This window comes from Hylobates moloch, unplaced genomic scaffold, assembly GCF_009828535.3.
Source record: "Hylobates moloch isolate HMO894 unplaced genomic scaffold, HMol_V3 SCAFFOLD_6, whole genome shotgun sequence".
Taxonomy (NCBI): domain Eukaryota; kingdom Metazoa; phylum Chordata; class Mammalia; order Primates; family Hylobatidae; genus Hylobates; species Hylobates moloch.
This window is the reverse complement of record NW_026652281.1, coordinates 42081867-42102224: the sequence shown is the minus strand read 5'-3', so window position 1 is coordinate 42102224 and position 20358 is coordinate 42081867. Positions and strand designations below refer to the sequence as shown.

At 35.6% G+C, this 20358-nt stretch overlaps 1 pseudogene; it reads right to left on the bottom strand.

Annotated features, from left to right (window-relative positions):
• The window catches only part of LOC116470534 (zinc finger protein 736-like), a 36690-nt pseudogene extending 19019 nt beyond the window's left edge, over nt 1-17671 (bottom strand).
• Nucleotides 17672-20358: the final 2687 nt, after the last annotated feature.

The window sequence follows — 20358 nt, the reverse complement described above, 5'->3', positions numbered from 1 at the left end:
ATATATGTAACATATTATATATGTAATATTATATATTATATAATATAGACGTAATATATATTATAATATATAATGTAATATATATAATATAATATACAATATATATAATATATTATATTATATATGTATATGAGTTTACTAAGGAGTTTTAACTCACATGATCACGAGGTCCCACAATAGGCCATCTACAAGTTTAGGGGCAAGGAAGCCACTCTGAATCCCAAAGCTGAAGAACTTGGGAATTTGATGTTTGAGGGCAGAACATATCCAACACAGGAGAAAGATACAGGCTGGGAGGTTAAGCTAGTCTAGTCTTTTAATGTTCTTCTGCCTGCTTTTATATTCTGGTTTCACTGACAACTGATTAGATGGTGCCCACCACATTAAGGATGGGTCTGACTTTCCCAACCCATTGACTCAAACATTAATCTCCTTAGGCAACACCTTCATAGACACACCCAGGATCAGTACTTTGCATCCTTCAATCCAGTCAAGTTGACACTCAATATTAACCATCACAAGTCCATCCGTTGTCAATTCGAACCCATACACATCTCCTCAGATCATACACAGTCTTCAAAAAAGGCAATAATGTCATAATTATGCCTAACAAAGTACAACTGGAAACACACCAATCCCCAAACTGAATGCTATTAAGTAAAGTTAACAATAATTAAATCCTGATATTAAGTCAATAAATCTTATGTCACATGATAAAGAAAAAGGAAATAAAATGAAGATATTTTCTTAGTACAAGTGTATACATGCACAAACATGTTTTTCACAAAAGAAGGAAATACTTGTGACAGTTACAGTCCTTGTTTCTGCAGCTGTTCATGTGGTCATAGCTGGTATCAATGACTGCCTTCTTCTACTACCCATTCTGTATTCCCTTTGCATTCAGCAAGCAGCTCTGCAGGTTGTGGCTTTTTTCCTTGTGGAGTGACCCAAAAATGCTAAGCACTCTACTTCTAAATATGAAGAATATTGATAGTCCTTGGCATGAACTGTTTACAGAGTTATGCAAAATAAGTACATTTGACACTACTGATTCACTGCTTGTGAGAGGCAAGGAGTTAGTGACTCCATAAATAATACCTTTGACTATATGTGGAGAACCAAGGAACATAATGAAGTTGTTTGGTTGCTCCTAAGTTCACTGGACAAAGTGATGAAAGAAAAAGATGTACACAGAGATTCTACCTTTCTACCTTCCAGCTTCAGAAGCAGATACTGAGCCTCAAATCTGCTAAGATTGCCCTGAGTGAGAGTCTTATCTCTTGCAGAGAATGAATTGAAATTGTGGAAAATCAGACACAAGCTCTTATCATGCAAGTGGCTGCCCTGCAATGAAAAGTGCATGCACAGCCTCAGCAGGTGTCTACAGTTAAAGTGAAGCCAGCGATTGGAAAATAATGGGACCCTGAAATGTGGAATTGGGATGTGTGGGAGGACCCTGATGAAGCTGAGGACACTGAGTTTGTAAACTCTGATGAAACGTTTTTGCCAGAAGGAACAGTTTCCCCATCCCCAGTAGGGGCAACATCCCCTCTCCAACCCATGCTGCCATCAGCCTTTCTATCTTTGTCTGAGGAGATAAACCCTGCACTACCTGAGGCAACAGTGATGGCCTCCCCTGAGAGGCAGTTGCCAGGCGAAGTAATGTTGATTCTCTTCCGGAGCCACCCCCAACACCCCTGTTTACTTCTACACCTATAACTAGACTAAAGTCTTGGCATGACCCTAGAGATGAAGTTGAGAATGTGGGCCATGAGGAGGTGCACTGCACTTGAACGGCTTGAGTTTTCTAATTTACATAAGCAGAAATCTGGGGAACAGGCATGGGAGTGGATATTAAGGGTGTGGGATAATTGTAGAAACATAGAGTTGGATCAAGCTGAATTTATTGATTTAAACCCATGATGTAGGGATTCTGCATTTAATATTGCAGCTTGGGTAATTAAAATTGGTTATAATAGCTTATTTTCTTGGTTAGCTGAAATATGGATTAAAAGGTGGCCCACTGTGAGTGAGCTGGAAATGCCTGCTCTCCCTTGGTTTAATGTAGAGGAAGGGATCGAAAGGCTTAGGGACGTAGGGATGGGATGGTGGAATGGATTAGTCACTTTACACCTACTCAACTTGGCTGGGAGGGTTTGGAAGATATACCCTTGACAAATGCCTTGTGAAATAGATTTGTGAGGGTAGCACTGCATCTTTGAAGAGCCCCGTAATTCCTCTGTATGTCAGATCTAACAGTGGGAACCACAGTCACTCAACTACAAAATGTAAATACAGCGAGAATAATTGGATCCTGAGGTGGCAGGGGCCAAGTGTCGGCACTCAACCATCAAAGGCAAGGTAGGCCTAGATATGGGAATAGACAGCAGAGGCAGAGCAGCAATCAGAATAGTCTGATTCATGTAGAGCTCTGGCATTGGCTAATTAATCATGTTATTCCTAGAAGTGAAATTGATTGGAAGTCTACTGCATTCCTACTTAATTTATATAAGCAGAAAACTTCCAGGTAGAACAGACAAAAGGATAATTTGAATTACAAAAACAGAATCACAGCCCATCAATCAAGTTCCAATTTACAGACTCAGAACCCAAGAGCCAGTTTACAGACCCAGAACCCGTTGAATGAAGGGGAGGCTGGGTCCCCTTGAGGAAAGACCCCACTACAATACCAACAATTTATGCTGTTACTCTTCTCTCATCCTTACCCAAGGAGACCTCTGGCCTTTTACCAGGGTAACTGTGCACTGGGGAAAGGGAAATGATCAGACATTTCTGGTACTAGTGAACACTGGCTCTGAGCTGACATTGATTGCAGGGCAGCCAAAACGTCATTGTGGTCCTCCAGTTAAAGTAGGGGCTTATGGAGGTCAGGTAATTAATGAAATTTTAGCTCAGGTCTGACTTGCAGTGGGTCCAGTGAGTCTCCAGTCTCATCCTATGGTAATTTCCTCAGTGGCAGTGGCATCCAAAGTTTTTGGATGTGAATCCATTAAGCTGGTGCATACCTAAAATAAACAATCCTCCCATTCTTCATATTTGTCTCTCCGGTCCTCAGTTTCCACAACAGCAGAATGCATAATTAGCATAGGCATACTTAGCAGCTGGTAGAACACCCACATTGGCTCCCTGACTGGTGAGGGAGGGCTATTATGGTGGGAAAGGCCAAATGGAAGCCATTAGAGCTGCCTCTACCTAGAAAAATAGTAAATAAAAAATAATATTGCATCCCTGGAGGGATTGTGGAGATTCATGCCACCATCAAGGCTTTGAAAGATGCAGGAGTCGCGATTCTCATGACATCCCCATTTGCTCTCTTATTTGCTTATTTGTACTGTTCAGAAGATAGATGGATCTTTGAGAATGACCGTGGATTATCGTAAGCTTAACCAAGTGGTGACTCCAATTGCAGCTGCTCTACCAGATGCAGTTTCATTGCTTAGGCAAATTAACACATCTCCTGATACCTGGTATGCAGCCATTGACTTGGCAAATGCCTTTTTCTCCATTCCTGTCCATAAGGCCCACCAGAAACAATTTCAGCTGGCAAGGCCAGGAATATACCTTTATCGTCCTATCTCAGGAGTATATCAACTCTCCAGCTTTGTGTCATATTCTGAGATACCTAGATCACTTTCCACTTCCTCAAGATACCACACCGTTCCATTACATTGATCATATTATGTTAATTGGATTCAGTGAGCAAGAAGTAGCAAATACACTGGACTTATTTATGAAACATTTGCATGCCAGAGGATGGGAAATAAATCCTAAAATTCAGGGATCTTCTACCTCAGTAAAATTTCTAGGGGTGCAGTGGTGTGGGGCCTGTTGAGATATTCCCTCTGAGGTCAAGGATAAGTTGCTGCATTTTGCCCCACTGCTAGTACCAAAATCTGTATTAGTTAGCGTTCTCTAGAGAAACAGAACTAGTAGGAGATATATATATATATATATCGCCTATTATATATATATGATATATGTATCACATATATATGTATAACATATCATATATATATATATCTCCTATATGGCAGTTTATTAAGGAGTATAACTCACATGATCACAGGGTCCCACAATAGGCCACCTGCAAGCTGAGGAGCAAGGAAGCTAGTCCAAGAAGAACTTGGAATCCAATGTTTGAGGGCAAGAAGAGAAACACACAGCACAGGAGAAAGATGTAGGCTGGAAGGCTAAGCCAGTCTAGTCTTTTCTTGTTTTTCTGCCTGCTTTTATGTTCTGGCCGTGGTGGCAGCTGATTAGATGGTGCCCACCTAGATTAAGGATGAGTCTGCCTTTCTCAGCCCACTGATTCAAATGTTAATCTCCTTAGGCAACACCCTCACAGACACACCCAGGATCAGTAGTTTGCATCCTTCAATGCAATCAAGTTGAGACTCAGTATTAACCAACACATCATCCTAATCTATCCATTATAAAATTCTGAACAGCCATTCACCTAATGACTCAAACAGTGGTCATTAATGGTTTCCTACCTATTTTGAGGTTACCTTTCAGGAGCCTCCTTTAATATCATACTTCTTTAGTTCTATATGAAAATCAAGGCACCCATGTATTACAGGGATTTAAGTATTGAAAACATGCATGTACATTGGTACCTGACCAACTTACCTGTCTACAGAAATATAAGGCTTTCTTAGCTTATGTCTCCACTATCTGCCATTTTGACATTAGTATTTTTATCTCTCACAATTATGTTAATGATATATGGTCAAAGAATCAAGTACAAAAATGTGGCTGATTATCTTTACTAATATTATAGTGTGAGAATTTCCATGTTGTCTGTGATTGAATATATAGTTAATTTTTGTGTTTTTAAAGAGAATTTCCATGGACACTGGATACAGACAGCTCCCTAGACAAATATTACCCTTATTTATATTACTTAATCTCCTTTTAAGATGTCATTTTCATTTCCCTTATTTAAGAAAAGTGTGGATGACTGTGTTTTTTTCCTCATTTCTATCTAAAATAGTTTAAGATCTTTTACTATATAGCAACAGTTCCAGTCACAGATTCTAATTATTTAATTGGTATCCATACTATACATTAAATTGTATAATTAGGACATGTAATTAAGTAAAAGTTGAGATGCATAATTAATCAGCATCCAGAATGTCTATGTTTATGCATTACTTTTGGTAACAAATGTAATGATAAATCATTTTTATAAAAATATTGGAGTTTTAAAAGTCTTATGCTTTGGACACTAATCACTTCATGACTCTAGTCATCAAATCTATGTTTCAAACTGCCTCAGGGAGAAAAAAATTTGTCATTTCATTTTATAAGAGTACTCCTGAGCAGGAATATATTAATGCAATATTTGATCTTACAATATTTTTATGAACATGTTATAATAGTCCTTGGAGAATTGTTAGATTTTGCTCTCCTATTCTTTAGTCTTAATTACAGATGCTATAATCTATAAGGTCATTAATCAAATATTTTCAATAAAAATTTTGAAATTTATTTGGTAAATTACTCTTTGAATAATTATATGAAGGAAGAATAAGCCATATTTTAACTACGTATTCCAAACATTCAAAACATAATTTACCCATGTGCAAGTTCACACATTAATGAGTAAAGCATTTTTGACTGATGTTTTTTGAATCTGTCAAATGTCCATACTTAGTATCTTTTCTATTTGAATATTGTCTTAGTCTGTTTTGTCCTGCCACAACAGAATACCTGAGACTGGATAATTTTTAATAAACAAACTTATTTTCTTCCAGTTCTGTAGGCTTGGAAGTCCAGGAACAAGGCAACAGCATCTGGTGAGGGCAATATAACTGTGTTACCACATGGCAGGAGGCAGAAGGGCAAAGAGACAAAAGAGGGCAAAATTCACCGTTTTATGAGGCAGTCATTTCACCCATTAGGATGGAACCCATACCTTATTACCTCCCAAAGGCCCCACAGCCTAGCACCTCCACACTGGCAACAAAACTTCAACATAAGTTTTGGAGGGGACAAACATTCATACCATAACAACCATGTATTATTCATTTCAGAAATATTGTAGAAGTCATACTGCATTCTTCATGAATATGAAACACTTCAAAGGATCTCTTTCTCACAGCTCATTTAAGTACATGCAATACTGTACTTGATATTTTTTCTATGACATTTGCTTTGTTCTAACATTAGCAATCATTCCTTTCTACTAATTTATAACTTTCCTAAAAGCTTCCCTGCTATTCTGTTTTGAAAGAATCTAAGTACAGTGTCCAGAACATCATATGAAAGGAAATTTATGAAATTGATTTTTTAAAACAAGAAACAGTCCAAATAAGGCAATTGATGTAAGACATTTTAAATCAACATTTTAATAGGTTTATTATTAAATTCCACAAAATTCTCAGTGTCTTTATTTTCTTTCTCTGACTCCTCTCCTCTTTCTGTCTCCCTCTTTCTCTTTCCTCTTTCTGTCTCCCCCATCTCTCTCTGTCTCCCTGTCTCTGTCTCTCTCCTCTCTCTCTCTCTCTCTCTCTCTCCTGCTCCTCCTCCTCCCCCCACCTCCCCTTCCCAGAGGAAACATTCTAAAGAATGAAAGGGACTGAGGAACATAATCTACTTAACAGCAAGCTGAGAAGGCTCTGTTTATATTCTGTGACTCAGTTCTGTATGCACTTTCACCACCTTCAATTATTCTCTGAAGATAGCCTCTAATTATTTGTATGCCTCTTAAGTCAAGCTGGACTGTGCTTACAAAACAAATTGTAATACTATTTCCTGAAATACAGTTTCAACTCCAGAACAAATTATTCTTGTTCCCCTCCTGTTTTATATTCTCTTTTCATTTATCACTATGTAAAATTATCTTGCCACTTTTTGCTTGTTTTATAGCAGTTTAGTAGTTTACTTACTCACACTCAATGTCCTCCACATTCCCACAGCTCCATACCTGCTCCCCAAAATTTTCATGAGAACAGAGACTGTCCATCTCATTTTCTATATCTCATTTTCACCAGTCTTTGAAACAATTCTTAACACAAAGAACCTACTCAGTAAACATTTTCTCATAGCTTGATCCCTGAGATTTCTGCATATTTAGCTTTTTATATTTTCACTGGTGTTGTATTTAGTAGTTTTTTTTTTTTTAATTTCCATTTTTACTTTAGATTCAAAAGGTACATGTGCAGATTTGTTACAAGGGTATATTGCATGGTGCTGAGCTTTGGGCTTTTGTTGATACCGCACCCCAGGTAGAGAACATAGTACCCAATAGGAAGTTTTTCAGCTATGGTCCCTTCCCTTTCAGAGTCTCCCATGTCTATTATTCCCATCTATGTCTGCATAAACCCGAGATTTAGCTCCCACTTATAAATAAGAACATGCAATATTTGCTTTTCTCTTTCTGCTTTGGTTTGCTTACAAGAATGGCTTCTAGCTGCGTCCACGTTCCTGCAAAGGACATGACTTTATTTTTTTAATGGCTATGTAGTATTGCTTGGTGTAGATGTACCACACTTTTTTAAACCAATCTACTGTTGATGAACACTTAGGTTAATTCCCTGTTCTTGCTATTGAGAATAATGCCGCAATAAGCATAGGAGTGCATGTGTCTTTTTGGTAGAACAGTTTTATTTCAAGTGTATAAAATGAGTAACGGGATTGCTGTTGTGTGTTGTAATTTAAATGAAGTGTATCTTAACTACATTTCAAATGTAGTCAAGTTATAGTACAATTGGCATTATTGCTCTTTATATTTTTCTGTTTGTTCTTTTCAGGCAGAGGTTTCTGAGCACATTAGTCATGAGCATTTTCTGAGCTACTTCTAACTCTCAAAATAACATGTTGTCCTATTAAATAATTTCAAGCATGCCTTACCATTAATTGCCTTTAAATTGCAGGTATAAACTCTGTAAAATTATAAATTGAATGTCTTTTTTTTGTTCAATCCTTTATTTTGCTTATCAAGTCTATCTAAAACTATTTTGAGATGTTGACTACTAATATGTAGCTCTATTAAATGCACAAGATTGTATTTTAGTACATACAAAGAAATATATATGAATAACATTAAACAAGCATTTTTGGGAGCACATTATTTTTTCTAACTGAGAGAGATATACTATATTCATGGATGGAAAGAAGAAAAATGTAAGAATACCTTTTCATTCTCATGAATTACAGGTATGAGATTTCAAATAAAATATGAATGGGGTTGCTTTTGTAACTTGTTAAAATTATTCTAGATTTCATTTGAAAAAACAGAAGAGATTAGATAAGATTAATTAAGAAAAATTAATAATATGAAACTTTTCTACCAAAATTAATAATAGATATTCTACAATAATGTATATTACATAAAATATACAAGAAATCTATTTTATATCTTATATAATAGATATTTTATAAATATCATATATATTTACAAAAATAGTATTTTTAAAATATAGTGTAAGAATTATCTGTTAGGTCAATGGAAGATAATACCCTAGACATTAATCTTAATATAACCCAAAATCTAGAAATCTATGTATTAAAAAAACTGAGGAAAAATACACTGATTTCTAGATATCTATTTTTCTGTTTCCCTTCAGAAAGATATTATTCTGTCCTTTGGTTATATTATGCCCTTAACAGCTTATATATTCTAATTCAGTTGCTTTCTGCTTTCTTTCGCAGTACCAGTTCTGTTCCTAGGACAACAAACCAACTAGCCAACTAATTAATTTTTTTAATATGTTAATAATCTTTGCATCAAGGAAAACTAAACTAAAAATTAAGTAGATTTACAAAGAACTTGCAGTATCTATTCTCATTGCCAATGTGGGAATGTTTCTGCTTTAAAAACAAAATCAGTATCAGGGCACCACCAACTATTAAAAGTATTAAAAGCAGTTCATTTCCCTACTGTTGATATTTTTTGTAAAAATTTATTGTTTGTGTATTTCTATAATATTAAGAATGCAAGTACTTTTTTAAAAAGTGTGCCTCCTGGTGCAAGACCTGTTGAAATATTTATTCTTTCACTTGAAAGCCCTTCATTTGTATGGAGATAGCTATCAAAGTCCCAGAAATTTTGGGGGTTAAGCATCATAACTTCTAAAGCAGATACCTTTAGAAAGCTATCTGCTTTCTAAAGCAGATAGCTCCAGCTTGACAGAATTCATTTAGATGCTCTGCAAATTGTTACCATTTCTTCCAAACTTTTCAGGTATCCCTGTGTCCCAGTGTACTTTGCTTTGTAAAGTAACAGAGATCTATGGCCTTTAAACTTTTTCAACATAACCTGCAGTAAAAAAAAAAAATACATTTTTCATCCTAATTCGGTACATAATATTTATTGAGCACACTCCATGTGCTATGCAATTTTCTACATCTATGTACTGGGTATTTAGAAGTAATTGGTATAGTCAAAAATACTTCTTCTCATGGAACTGATAGTCATCACATAAAAATACACACAAGTATATACAATTATCTCTTTATACACATTGCATGAACAATGTTCCCTTGTTCTTTTTATTCCTTTCTATCCTTTTCAATTTTTTTTTTTTTTTAGTTATAACAAATAAAAATAAAACGCTTTTCTCCTAGGATCCACAAAGTGATTCAAACCTCACTAATGGATCTTGACTCCAGCTTTGAAAAACGCTGACATAGAGCTATTGCATACTGTTAACATTCTCATTAAAACAACTTAGAGTTTAATATTTTTTAAAATTCTTGTTTCATTGTTGGCTTCTATTACCAACTTCTTCTATCAGCAACATTTTCACTCAGCTGCTTTTGAGATAGGACTTTCTGAATCTGTGTTTATGGAACTTGTTTTTAATCTAAATGGAGAATCTTTTATTTATTTCTGTCAAATTCTTCTTTATTGGTTTCAGTCCATCATTCTAGTATATCAAGATTTGTGAACCCTGCCACTGTCATGAAATATATTAGATAATCCTCCTAAATCTGTGTCGTCCACAAATATGAAAAAGGTGGCTTCTATGTTATGATCCAAATGACTGATAAGAACTACAGAAATTTGCAATATTTTTCTTTAGAGACCTCTCTTGTTAGCATTGGTTTATCAATCTACAATTTTAGAGTTATATTTGCATATCAGAAGTGAGTTTCCTTAATTATCCTATGATCCTGTCTGAATTTTCTCATTATACAAAAGAATCCTAACAGACTATCAACAATGTTACTATATTCTTGATTTTTCTTTCCCTGAGATAACAATACCTCATTTATGAATATAGCTAAGTTTCTGATTATCCCAACCCCATCTTTTCACAATAACAGCCTTCAGTTTACAAGTTCAGCATCAGAGCAAATGAGACTCTGATATCACAGCACATTGGAAGTTATTCTCAGAACTAAGGGATGGTCTAAAATTACCAGTCTCTCTGATGTGTATGTTGCAGGGATAAGCAGTATTCTTAGCTATTCTTAGTGATTATAATATCATTCAACTATTTCTCCTCAACTATTAGTGATTTCCAACCGATGAGGATTCTGTCTTAGTCACAATGTCTTAATCTCTGACAGCTCCTGAATAGGACTAAAGTCTGGTTAGCTGAGGCTAGATACTCTTCATCTAGTTCAAAGATCTCAATTTTTCTGGGAAAGCATGTTTCTTTGGATGTAATTTACATTCACCTGATGAAATGTTATTAACAGGATGCATTAAAAGGATGATAGTAATAACAGGATGGTTTCCTTAGATAAGAATATAGAGCAAGGGATTAACCAGTTCTGAGTATGAATCCTTATTTTAATCACAAATGAGCTGCAGTACTTTTGGCAATGTCTTTAACCTTTCTAAGTCTCTGTGCCTTTTTTGCCCGAGATAGGAGAGCAAACCTCACTTACAAACAAGGTTCTTGAAAGAATAGATTATGTGGTAAGGAGCACATTCTAAGTAATCGCTGAATAATAAGCATAATTATCCATTAGTATATGAGCATTATTTTAAAAATGGGTTACTTTTTTAATAGAAATGTTGATTATAATCAGAGGGGAGGGATGGGAACCTTCATTCTTATAGAATTCATGCTAGTGATGCCATCTCTTTTCACTGCTACATAAGACACTTTCATCACTCAATTTTGTCAATCTTCGCAACTTTGCCAGAGCAGAGAGCATATGGCCTTTTTATTATTATAGGCATTTATATGCAACGCCTGACAACAACCAGCATTATCTCTCTTTGAGTTTTGGCTAATCGTTAATCTCTCCAAGCCCAATTTTTCTCATTTGTAAAACAACAAACTTTTACTTTGAGGCCGTTTTATAAACAGTTATGGATAATATATGTAAAATACTTACCAAAATAATTGGTACATATTGAGCACTGGGTAAATGGTGAGTGTTATTATTTCTAGATTGTTTTTCCTATTCAATTAAAGAATGTGATCCCTAATAAATGAGAAAGGGGAAAATGCGTCTTTAGACATTCTTATCTTCTTTCCAACAGGAATATTCTTCTGTCCTCTCACAAAATTACAATTACCTTTCCTCTCTAAGCAACTAACTAATACATCTAGATGAGCAGCCAAATTCTCAGTGAGGAGGAAAGTGCCATTAAATTAAATGGCCTTGGCCTAAAGCTGCCTCTGTACAGATTTTAGGTTTGGTCTAAAGGTTTATGTAGTAAACTGTAACCTAACTTGATCTGTAGATAGACCCACAGCAGCTAAACTTCAGGCAACCACAGGCAGCCAACTGTTAAAACCATGTTCAAATAAGGCAAAGGCTCAGATGTAACGAGTCCAGCTGTTTCTGCACCTTGGTTTTGCTGTCTGTATGTTACCTTCTTTCTTTGTTCATAAGTGTTATCCGACCATGTGGCAGTCCCAGAGTCACTCTGATCCTATTATAGTTCTGGGGGGCTGCATGATTTGTGAATTGTTCTTTGCTCAATTAAACTCTATTAAATTTAATTTGCCAAAAGTTTTTTTTTCTTTTATAGTGCAGAGAAGGCATTTTAATAGGAATAGTTGAAAAGTTAGTAATTAATAGTAGAGCGTTTTCAAGCAGGGAGACACAACTAAGTTTGGAATTAACCCTTGCTTAGTCACAGTGTGAAAGTTACTTAACCTTGCTTATTATTTCTTCTTCTATCAAATATGCATAATAGTATTTCTTTGATTATACCGTGATATAAATGAGAAATGTTTAAAATTTCAGTGCTTAGTACATTGTCTGGCAGGCAGTAAATTACTGATAAATGGAAGCTCATTGCTATTTCTTACACTACTCCATTTAAAACCTACTTTCTTGTCCTAATAGTCTTAATTGATGGTGGAGGTCAAAACTATTTTACCTTTAGAATGTGAATTTTGGTATTTATTGATCAACATTTTCAAATAAGACCATTTAGATGCCCTGTAGTGTTTCTTATAAGTTAGCCATGTAAAGCTTGATATTTTTGTAAAGCTGCCAAGGGTTTTACCTGAACACAGGGTTTATGTAATTACTAAGAAAGATGAATTATAATCCTGAGAGATAACTAATGTCTGTCAGCAATTTTAGTCACGATGAAGACCATCAATAAATCTTGCCAGCATTTTGCTGCTCTTGTTGATGTGGTTATTATCACTGAATGGTCTATCATTTCATATCCTGACTCCTAGATTAAATCTAATTTCTGGTGTCATCCCTGAATACTTCAGTGGCATTTCATGCAACTCAAAAGGCATGTACAAGATGGTAGACGTAATTTGGGGATACCTCCTGGTCTCGATTGCAATATGTGAAGACACTCTCCAGTTATCTGGTTAGGAAGACAAGTGTAGGGATTCCGGGTGCTTGATTCAGATTAGTAAGATAATGTGCTGGTTCTATTTAACTTCCTTTCCTCCTGTAGTGTTTTAGACATCCCAAAATATATCCTAGATATATTATCCTCCTACCTGTACTGGGTACCTCTAAAGGGGAAAGTACATTTTCTACTCTATAAAATTCCATTTAATCCATCTTGAAGGTATTCACAGAGAACAAGATTAACTTATTTGAACAATTGGGAAAATGGGCCAAGAAATACAATTATCCATCTACAAAATAAGCATTCATTACAAATCTGCTGTGCTTTACAAATTGTACTAGAGCTAAGGATACATTGGCCCTGCTTTCTAGGGGATCTCTTGGTGAGGAGATGGGGACAAGCACGTATGTAAATAACTAAGCAAAATGTAATTCTTATTATGCCAGAGTTAGAGAAACCCTATTGAAAGCAAGAGAACACAACTGTTATGTCTATTTAAGGCTTCCTCAAACTGGTGACATTTGAGTCATGAGAATAGTTGAATTAGGATAAAGAGCAGGTAGGGAATCTCAACTAAAGACAGAGAAAAAGAGGAGGGAATTACAGGGGAGAGAAGAGGAGGGGAGGAGAGGAGAAGAGGAGGGAGAAATAGAGAAATTGACCAAATAGCAGTCCCTGGATATTAAACATCCTACCAGTACTGATATTGATGAGATTCTAGTGGTAACAGGTTATTGGTAGAAATAACTAGGCCTTAAATACAGAATCAATATTTCAGTCATTCAGATATATTTTGCAACACTCAGTTCTTACCTATAAGAAAATAAAAATAGTAGTTATTTTTCCAAGATTAATATGTGAAGTTTTAGAAATTCTATCCCAAATCCTACTATTATTATTATTCCAATAAGGAATGGAAAGGATATGTTATAAACAAAATTACAGGTTACTTATGTAAGTGAAACATCTGAAACTCTTCTAAGAAATTTCATCATTTTTCTGGCTGATAATAATCTACCTTTTGAAATTTTATTTCTGTGATTTAGGTAAACCTACACTGATACAGATAATCTCATAGACTGTATTATCAACCAAATTTGTTAGACTGAGCTAGAAGTCTAGAAAGAAAAATTTTACTACAGTAACTTTGTACTTCTAAAATTATTTCTAAGAGGAAAGAGATATGAGATTTATTCAATTTTATATAGATATTTTAATTAGTTAATGTTTTATAGTCTTTTGAACTTGAAAGTTTAAGTCTAACATTCAACTCAATACTTGGTTGTTAACATAGTGTTAATACGCTTTTATCTATGCAGTTAACACAATTGTGCCATTTGCAAGTAATTTACCTTAAGAGATATTACCAAATCTTTAAAATTAATAAAAATTAAGCATAATAATGCATGTTTACATTAAAGTCCTACTTAATCAGAAAGATTCAATTTACAAAGGTAGTTTAAAAGCAAGTCATTATGTCTAAATGGTCCAGTTGGTTATTTCCATTCGTACTTCACCTTGAAACCTAAATTAACTACATCATAAAACAGAGTTTTATACATTAACAAAAATATTTTGAGTTATACTCTGAAGCAAAGATTAGCCTTTAAGGTCATTTTTCTGCTTTATGTTAATTGGCTAGCAGTTTCCCCTAAGTTCTAGCTAATTGATATAGAAATAAGTCATAAGTCTATTTTACTCTGAGATAGAAGGTCAGCATGCATCCAACAGTAATATGCTATTCTTTTTCTGTCATAAGTTTTATAGATAATTATCTTTCTTAAAGTCAGCAGACTACAGGCTCAAACATGACAGTGGATTAATAGTATCATATTAATTGTAATGATTGAACTCATTTTCCCTGGTGTTTCTGTGCATACTGATCATGACAAATGGCAGGCAAACATTTACACAGATTGAGAATTCAAATTTAAATGCATCAACACTTATTGTTCTAGTTATTTTGACTTGTTGAATAAGAACAAGCACATTAATGGTATTTGCAGAGAAAAAATAAGCTTCATAGAAACCAGGCATCAAGCAGAAATGTTAAGATAAATGTGTCAGATTGACCAAGGTAAGGAGAACCAGGGAGCCCAGCAATGGAAAAGGACTTTCTTTTCTGTGAAAACAAGGCAGTGGACTGGGGACTCCAAGACATAACTATGAGCATTGCCCTCAAACCTTCCCAGTCTCTTACTAATGTAAAGAGAATATTTTTGTTTCCCATAATAGAAGAGAGAGCAGATAGTTCCAGGAGGAAAAAATGCACAGAAAACAACAGTGCACACTTTATAAGAACATGTTCAAATTACAAGATATAAAATTGCCTGGGCCGGGAATGGTAACTCACACCTGTAATCCTAGCACTTTGGGAGGCTGAGGCAGGTGGATCACCTGAGGTCAAGAGTTTGAGATCAGCCAGGCCAACATGGTGAAACCCTGTCTCTTCTAAAAATACAAAAATTAGCCAGGTGTGGTGGCGCATGTGTGTAATCCCAGCTACTCGGGAGGCTGAGGCAGGAAAATTGCTTGAACCAGTGAGGTGGAGGTTGTGGTGAGCCAAGATTGTGCCACCGCACTCCAGCCTGGACGACAGAGCGATACTCCATCTAAAAGAAAAGAAGATTTTCTGTGATGGAAATTAGAGTGAGGTATGAAGATAAAGGGAATTAACTAATTTAAAAAATTATACTCTCTTATGAATTGAGTTAAACCAAACAAAATTTCAAGAAAAATAATAAAATCCAAACAAAAGCAAAAAATATATCTAAAAATTGACAGTGCTTTATCATTATCTAGCAATATAACAAAGTAAAAATGTTTTAAAGAAAACGTAAATATTGGAACATTCTTGAAGATAGAAAAATTATAGGGATAAGTATATAATGGTTTTCATAATGCACATGCACCCTGTGAAAAATGAAGTTAAGGCACATGTATGAAAAGTAAACACCAAGTCCTCAAGTCCTCAGAAAGGGATTCAGCACACAGTGCTCCCCCGACTCCATCTAGAAGCACAAGACCAGCTCATTCCAAAACTAAAATTCTGGCCACTCAGTGCTGCTCACCCGTTTCTTAGCATTCTCTTCTTTCTCTAAAATATTCACTTTCACTTTTCTCACCTTTTTTTTTTTTTTTTTGCAACTTTGAGAACTAAGGCTCAAATCTCTTCTGTGACACAAAGAGACATCTTGATATTACATTTATGCACCACTCTTCTTCCCCCATAAACAAAAACAAAACCAAAAATAACATTTTCACATAAAAGCATTTTGTTTTAACTTACACTAGCAAGAATAGGTGTGAATGTGACGGTCAGGGGCACAGACTGTGTGGCCACATTGCCTGTGCTCTAGTCAGGCTCCCCGGTTACCAGCTCATAGCCTTTAGGCAGGTTGTGCCACTTTCTCTAAAGCTGATAATCCTAGGACCTACTGTGTGTGCTTCTCAGTGAAATTAATTGTGAGGTGCTCATCACAATTCTTGCCTCATATATGAATCATAGATTTTTAATAAATAACCTAGGCTTATTGAAAATATGAAGAAATGTTAATCTCTCTCACACAGCCAGAAGAGAAAGAAAGATGTGACATCTCACTTCTTAATATTTCCTGATTACTATGAGTATTCTTCTACATATTTTTAGATTGCCAAATGGAAATATTTAGCTCCTTGAAAAACATAAAATTAAATATTATCTGGAAACTTAGAGAATAAAAGTTGTACACGGACATATTTGTTGGAATGTCTAGCTCTGACAAATGAAGCATCAATATTCAGTCTAAGCACGAATACGTTTTTATTTTAATTATTTAGTTGATAATTTTTCAAGGAACTTTCCTGTCTTCTTTAAATGGAATATGGTAAGAAAATTTTGTGTCTTTTTCTTATAATCCAGATTATTATTATAACATGAGGTTTTGTATTGAATTTTACAGTAGTAAGGGCTGCAAAATATATTAAATTGTTTAGAGCACTTGGTATTAATTGTTTATTCTTTGTTTGTTTGTTTTGTTTCTTGAGACGGAGTTTTGCTCTTGTTGTCCAGGCTGGAGTGCAATGGCACGATCTCAGTCTCGGCTCACTGCAACCTCCACCTCCACCTCCACCTCCCAGGTTCAAGCAGTTCTCCTGCCTCAACCTCCCAAGTAGCTGGGAGGTTGCACCACCTTGCCTGGCTAACTTTTGTATTTTTAGTAGAGATGGGGGTTTCACCGTGTTCGCCAGGCTGGTCTCGAACTCCTGACCTCAAGTGATCCGCTCACTCCGGCCTCCCAAAGTGATGGGATTACAGGCGTGAGCCACGGCACCTGGCCATTTATTCTTTTTTTAATGATTATTTTCCTTGTTGTCTCTCAACAGTCCTCTGATACAAACTAACAATGTAAAAATCCCTCATCCTCTTTCAAGTTTGCTACTTTCCAATATCATGTGCATTAAAACCAAGGAATGATGCATTTTTAAATTGTATGTAATATAATAGTATACAGATATGATTAAAGTGCTGGGGGATTTTCTAATGAGATAAGGGCATTAGCCTAATTCATTAACTCTGATATCTAGATGGCTGGCAAGAGACCTACGCATTCTCTTCAGTTGGGTAGTTAGCTGATTTAGTTGCCTGGAAAACTGAGCCTACTGTCTTACATGCTAATATGTGATGAGGAGTACATTCCAAGGGAAGGAAGACTGAGAAGAGGAAGGGCGGCTAGGAAAGGGTGGTTTCCTATGAATAACTATGTCTCCAAAGAATCTGTCCAGAGAAAGGATGGGAAAATAATTTTCTCACTGGCTCCTGTCTTCCATTGATGAACATTTGCCTCACAGGATGTCAATTCCTTCATACTTATCAGTTGTGCCATCTGTCCTCTCAGACAAGTTATCAGGGACATCTGGTTCCAAGAAAGCCATAGTATGACCCAAAGTATAAGCCACAGTGTGCAGGGAACGTCAGCAAGTGGGTACAAATTGGCATTCCTCTCTGCCAGCAGCTTGTAGCCTCCAGGGCCAGGTCTGGCAAGCTAATATACTTTTGTGGGCTCATAGCAGCCCTCTGCTCCTTTCTTGGCTGCATGGGAAGAGAGACTCTCCAGAGCAGAAGGCCAAAGTACTTTGAACAAGGCATGTGGCAGCTTACCATTGGGTTGTGTCCCTGAGAGATATGAGGGTCTGGGACCAAATACTGCAGAAGGCCAGGCCAGCCAAGTAGGCCAAGGATCAGAGAGAACTGGTCCCTCTGAGAGGTAGATACTGCACACCAGTAGTCTACTTCCAATAATGGCAGAAAGCCACTCTTGGGCCTAGCTCCTGGTATTAGGTGACCTTTTCTCTAGGATTGACACAGCATCCAATAGATGTTCAGAACTGAGGAATCCCTGTGGCTCATAATCTGGATCAAAATATGTTAAGTCCTTATTACGTGAGTGAACTCTCAAATAATCTAAACTATGTTCTCATTGCTTCCACTTATTTGATGAGCAGTAAAAATCTTGTGTGTAGTTTTTACTTTCAACATAAGTGAAATGCTTTCTAAGCATGTGCAATATTCACTGTTCTTAAATTATTTGCCAGGGCACTTGCAGAACCAAAAGGAAAATCGACAGAATTTCTTAGGCTGTTTCTGACAATCTAGGAATATTTTGCTCATTGTTTATTGCTAGAGCCAGAATTAGTAGTTAAACCCTCCAGTACAAAGATATGAATGGGAAGTTATTTATAGAGGTTTTTCATATATAGCTACAGAATTAACTTACATTGTAATACCACAATGAGATGAGATTTTAAATATATTACTAGGCAAATAATTACTAGGCAAATAAATAAATTTAAGTTTTTGTCTGATGCTCTATAATTACGATAATTTCTGCTTCAAACCAGTGGTTTTTGTTACTCTGAAAATAATTCCTGACAAAGTTGAGCCATAATGAATTACTAAGCCCATACTTGTAACAAACACAGAAGTTATTTGTCATCTTTACAGCATACTATAAGCCTAATAATGGGATAAATAATAATGTAATTTTACGTGTTGCCACCCGGCACTAAGCATAAAAAACTCCTTTCTAAAATACTAATAAAATCTGCGAACTTCCTTTTAAAAGAATCACTCTGCCTTTCCATTTACTCCCTAGTTAATACTACTCTTTTTATCAAGTTTTTTTTTTTTTAATTGCCAGCTGGAAATAAAGAATTCATTCACATGGGCATTGTCTCTCTGCATTCCTGTTTGTTTCCAACCAGGAGCAGGATAGGGCTTCAATAATCCTAACTTCTGGGCATCCAGAAAAAAGGGTTTGTTCCAAATCCATGCAAATGCCGAATCATAACATCCGAGAAGGGTGATGGTGATTTTGCCATGGAAATTCAGTGAGCAGTAATCTTAACATTGACTGAGGATTAAGTAAATGGTGAGAAAATGGAGATCCCCTGGTACCCAGCAGTCCTTATAACTGCTAATTTACTACCTGATGTTAATTAAATGAAGCTGGCTTCATAATGGCAATGTATGGTGCCTGTGTAGGAAAGCTGTTAACATAATTATATCTCTAACACAGGGGGCAAAGAAGATTACAATTACTAGAAAGCCATGGGATACAAATACCATGAGCGTTGCGTTAGGAGGTGGATTTACAGTTCTAAATTTCCCCAATACAATGTACAATTTGTATTTAAGTTTGTATTCATTAGGTGGCATCTAATAGAGATATTTAAAATATAAGCATTCTTCTCTAGGTAATCAGTTTTTAAATTCGGAAAAGGAGATAGAGTGTATTTATGTGTGTGTATGTGGGTAAAATAAATTTTGGTGTACAGTTTCCTGACTTGTCAAAATATTACCTCTTTTGAAGTATAAATGATGTGACAGTTGCATATCAAACCATAAATAAAAATTGGCCTATAAGAATAAAAGTACCTTAATATGCAATATTGGATCCCACTTCTCCATACTCTTTACCTCTTATTTCCCACCATGGCAGCATATTAAATATCATTCAAAGAATATCAGACTGAAGAAGTAAAAACTCTCAAAGTTGAAATATTTTCAAAGCCAGTTTATGCTATTGAAAATAATTGGCATGGAGTAGTTTCCTAACTCCAACATTTTGTGAAGAAAAGTAAAGCTGTTGTAACAAACCTGCCTGTTCTCAGAAGCCTAGATTATTTTTTCTACTTACTATTTTTAAGGGTGTTATGTGCAGGTTATAGTATGAACAGAAATAGGAAAAATTCATACATAATTTGAATGAAGGTAAAATTTTTTGAATGAACATGAGCAGATAAAGAGGTATAGGAATCAAATAAGAAAATTTAAAAAATTAATATTGCTTAAACCCATAAGCTAGCCCTATACAGCATGAAAACTTTTACTCTCAAACTCTGGCTAGTATTTCTTTTTGAAAATTTTAATATGTAAAAATGGTTGCCGAGAATATCAAGATATCATAGAATATCTTTAAAATAATTGATTAAGCAGATGATTAATCATGAAGGCAACTGAAACACTTCCTGATCTCTGGAATAGTTTGTAAAAGAAACTGAGTATTTGTTGATGGGAGAAGAATTATCCTTTGCATATTGCCTTCTATATTTCAGGAACT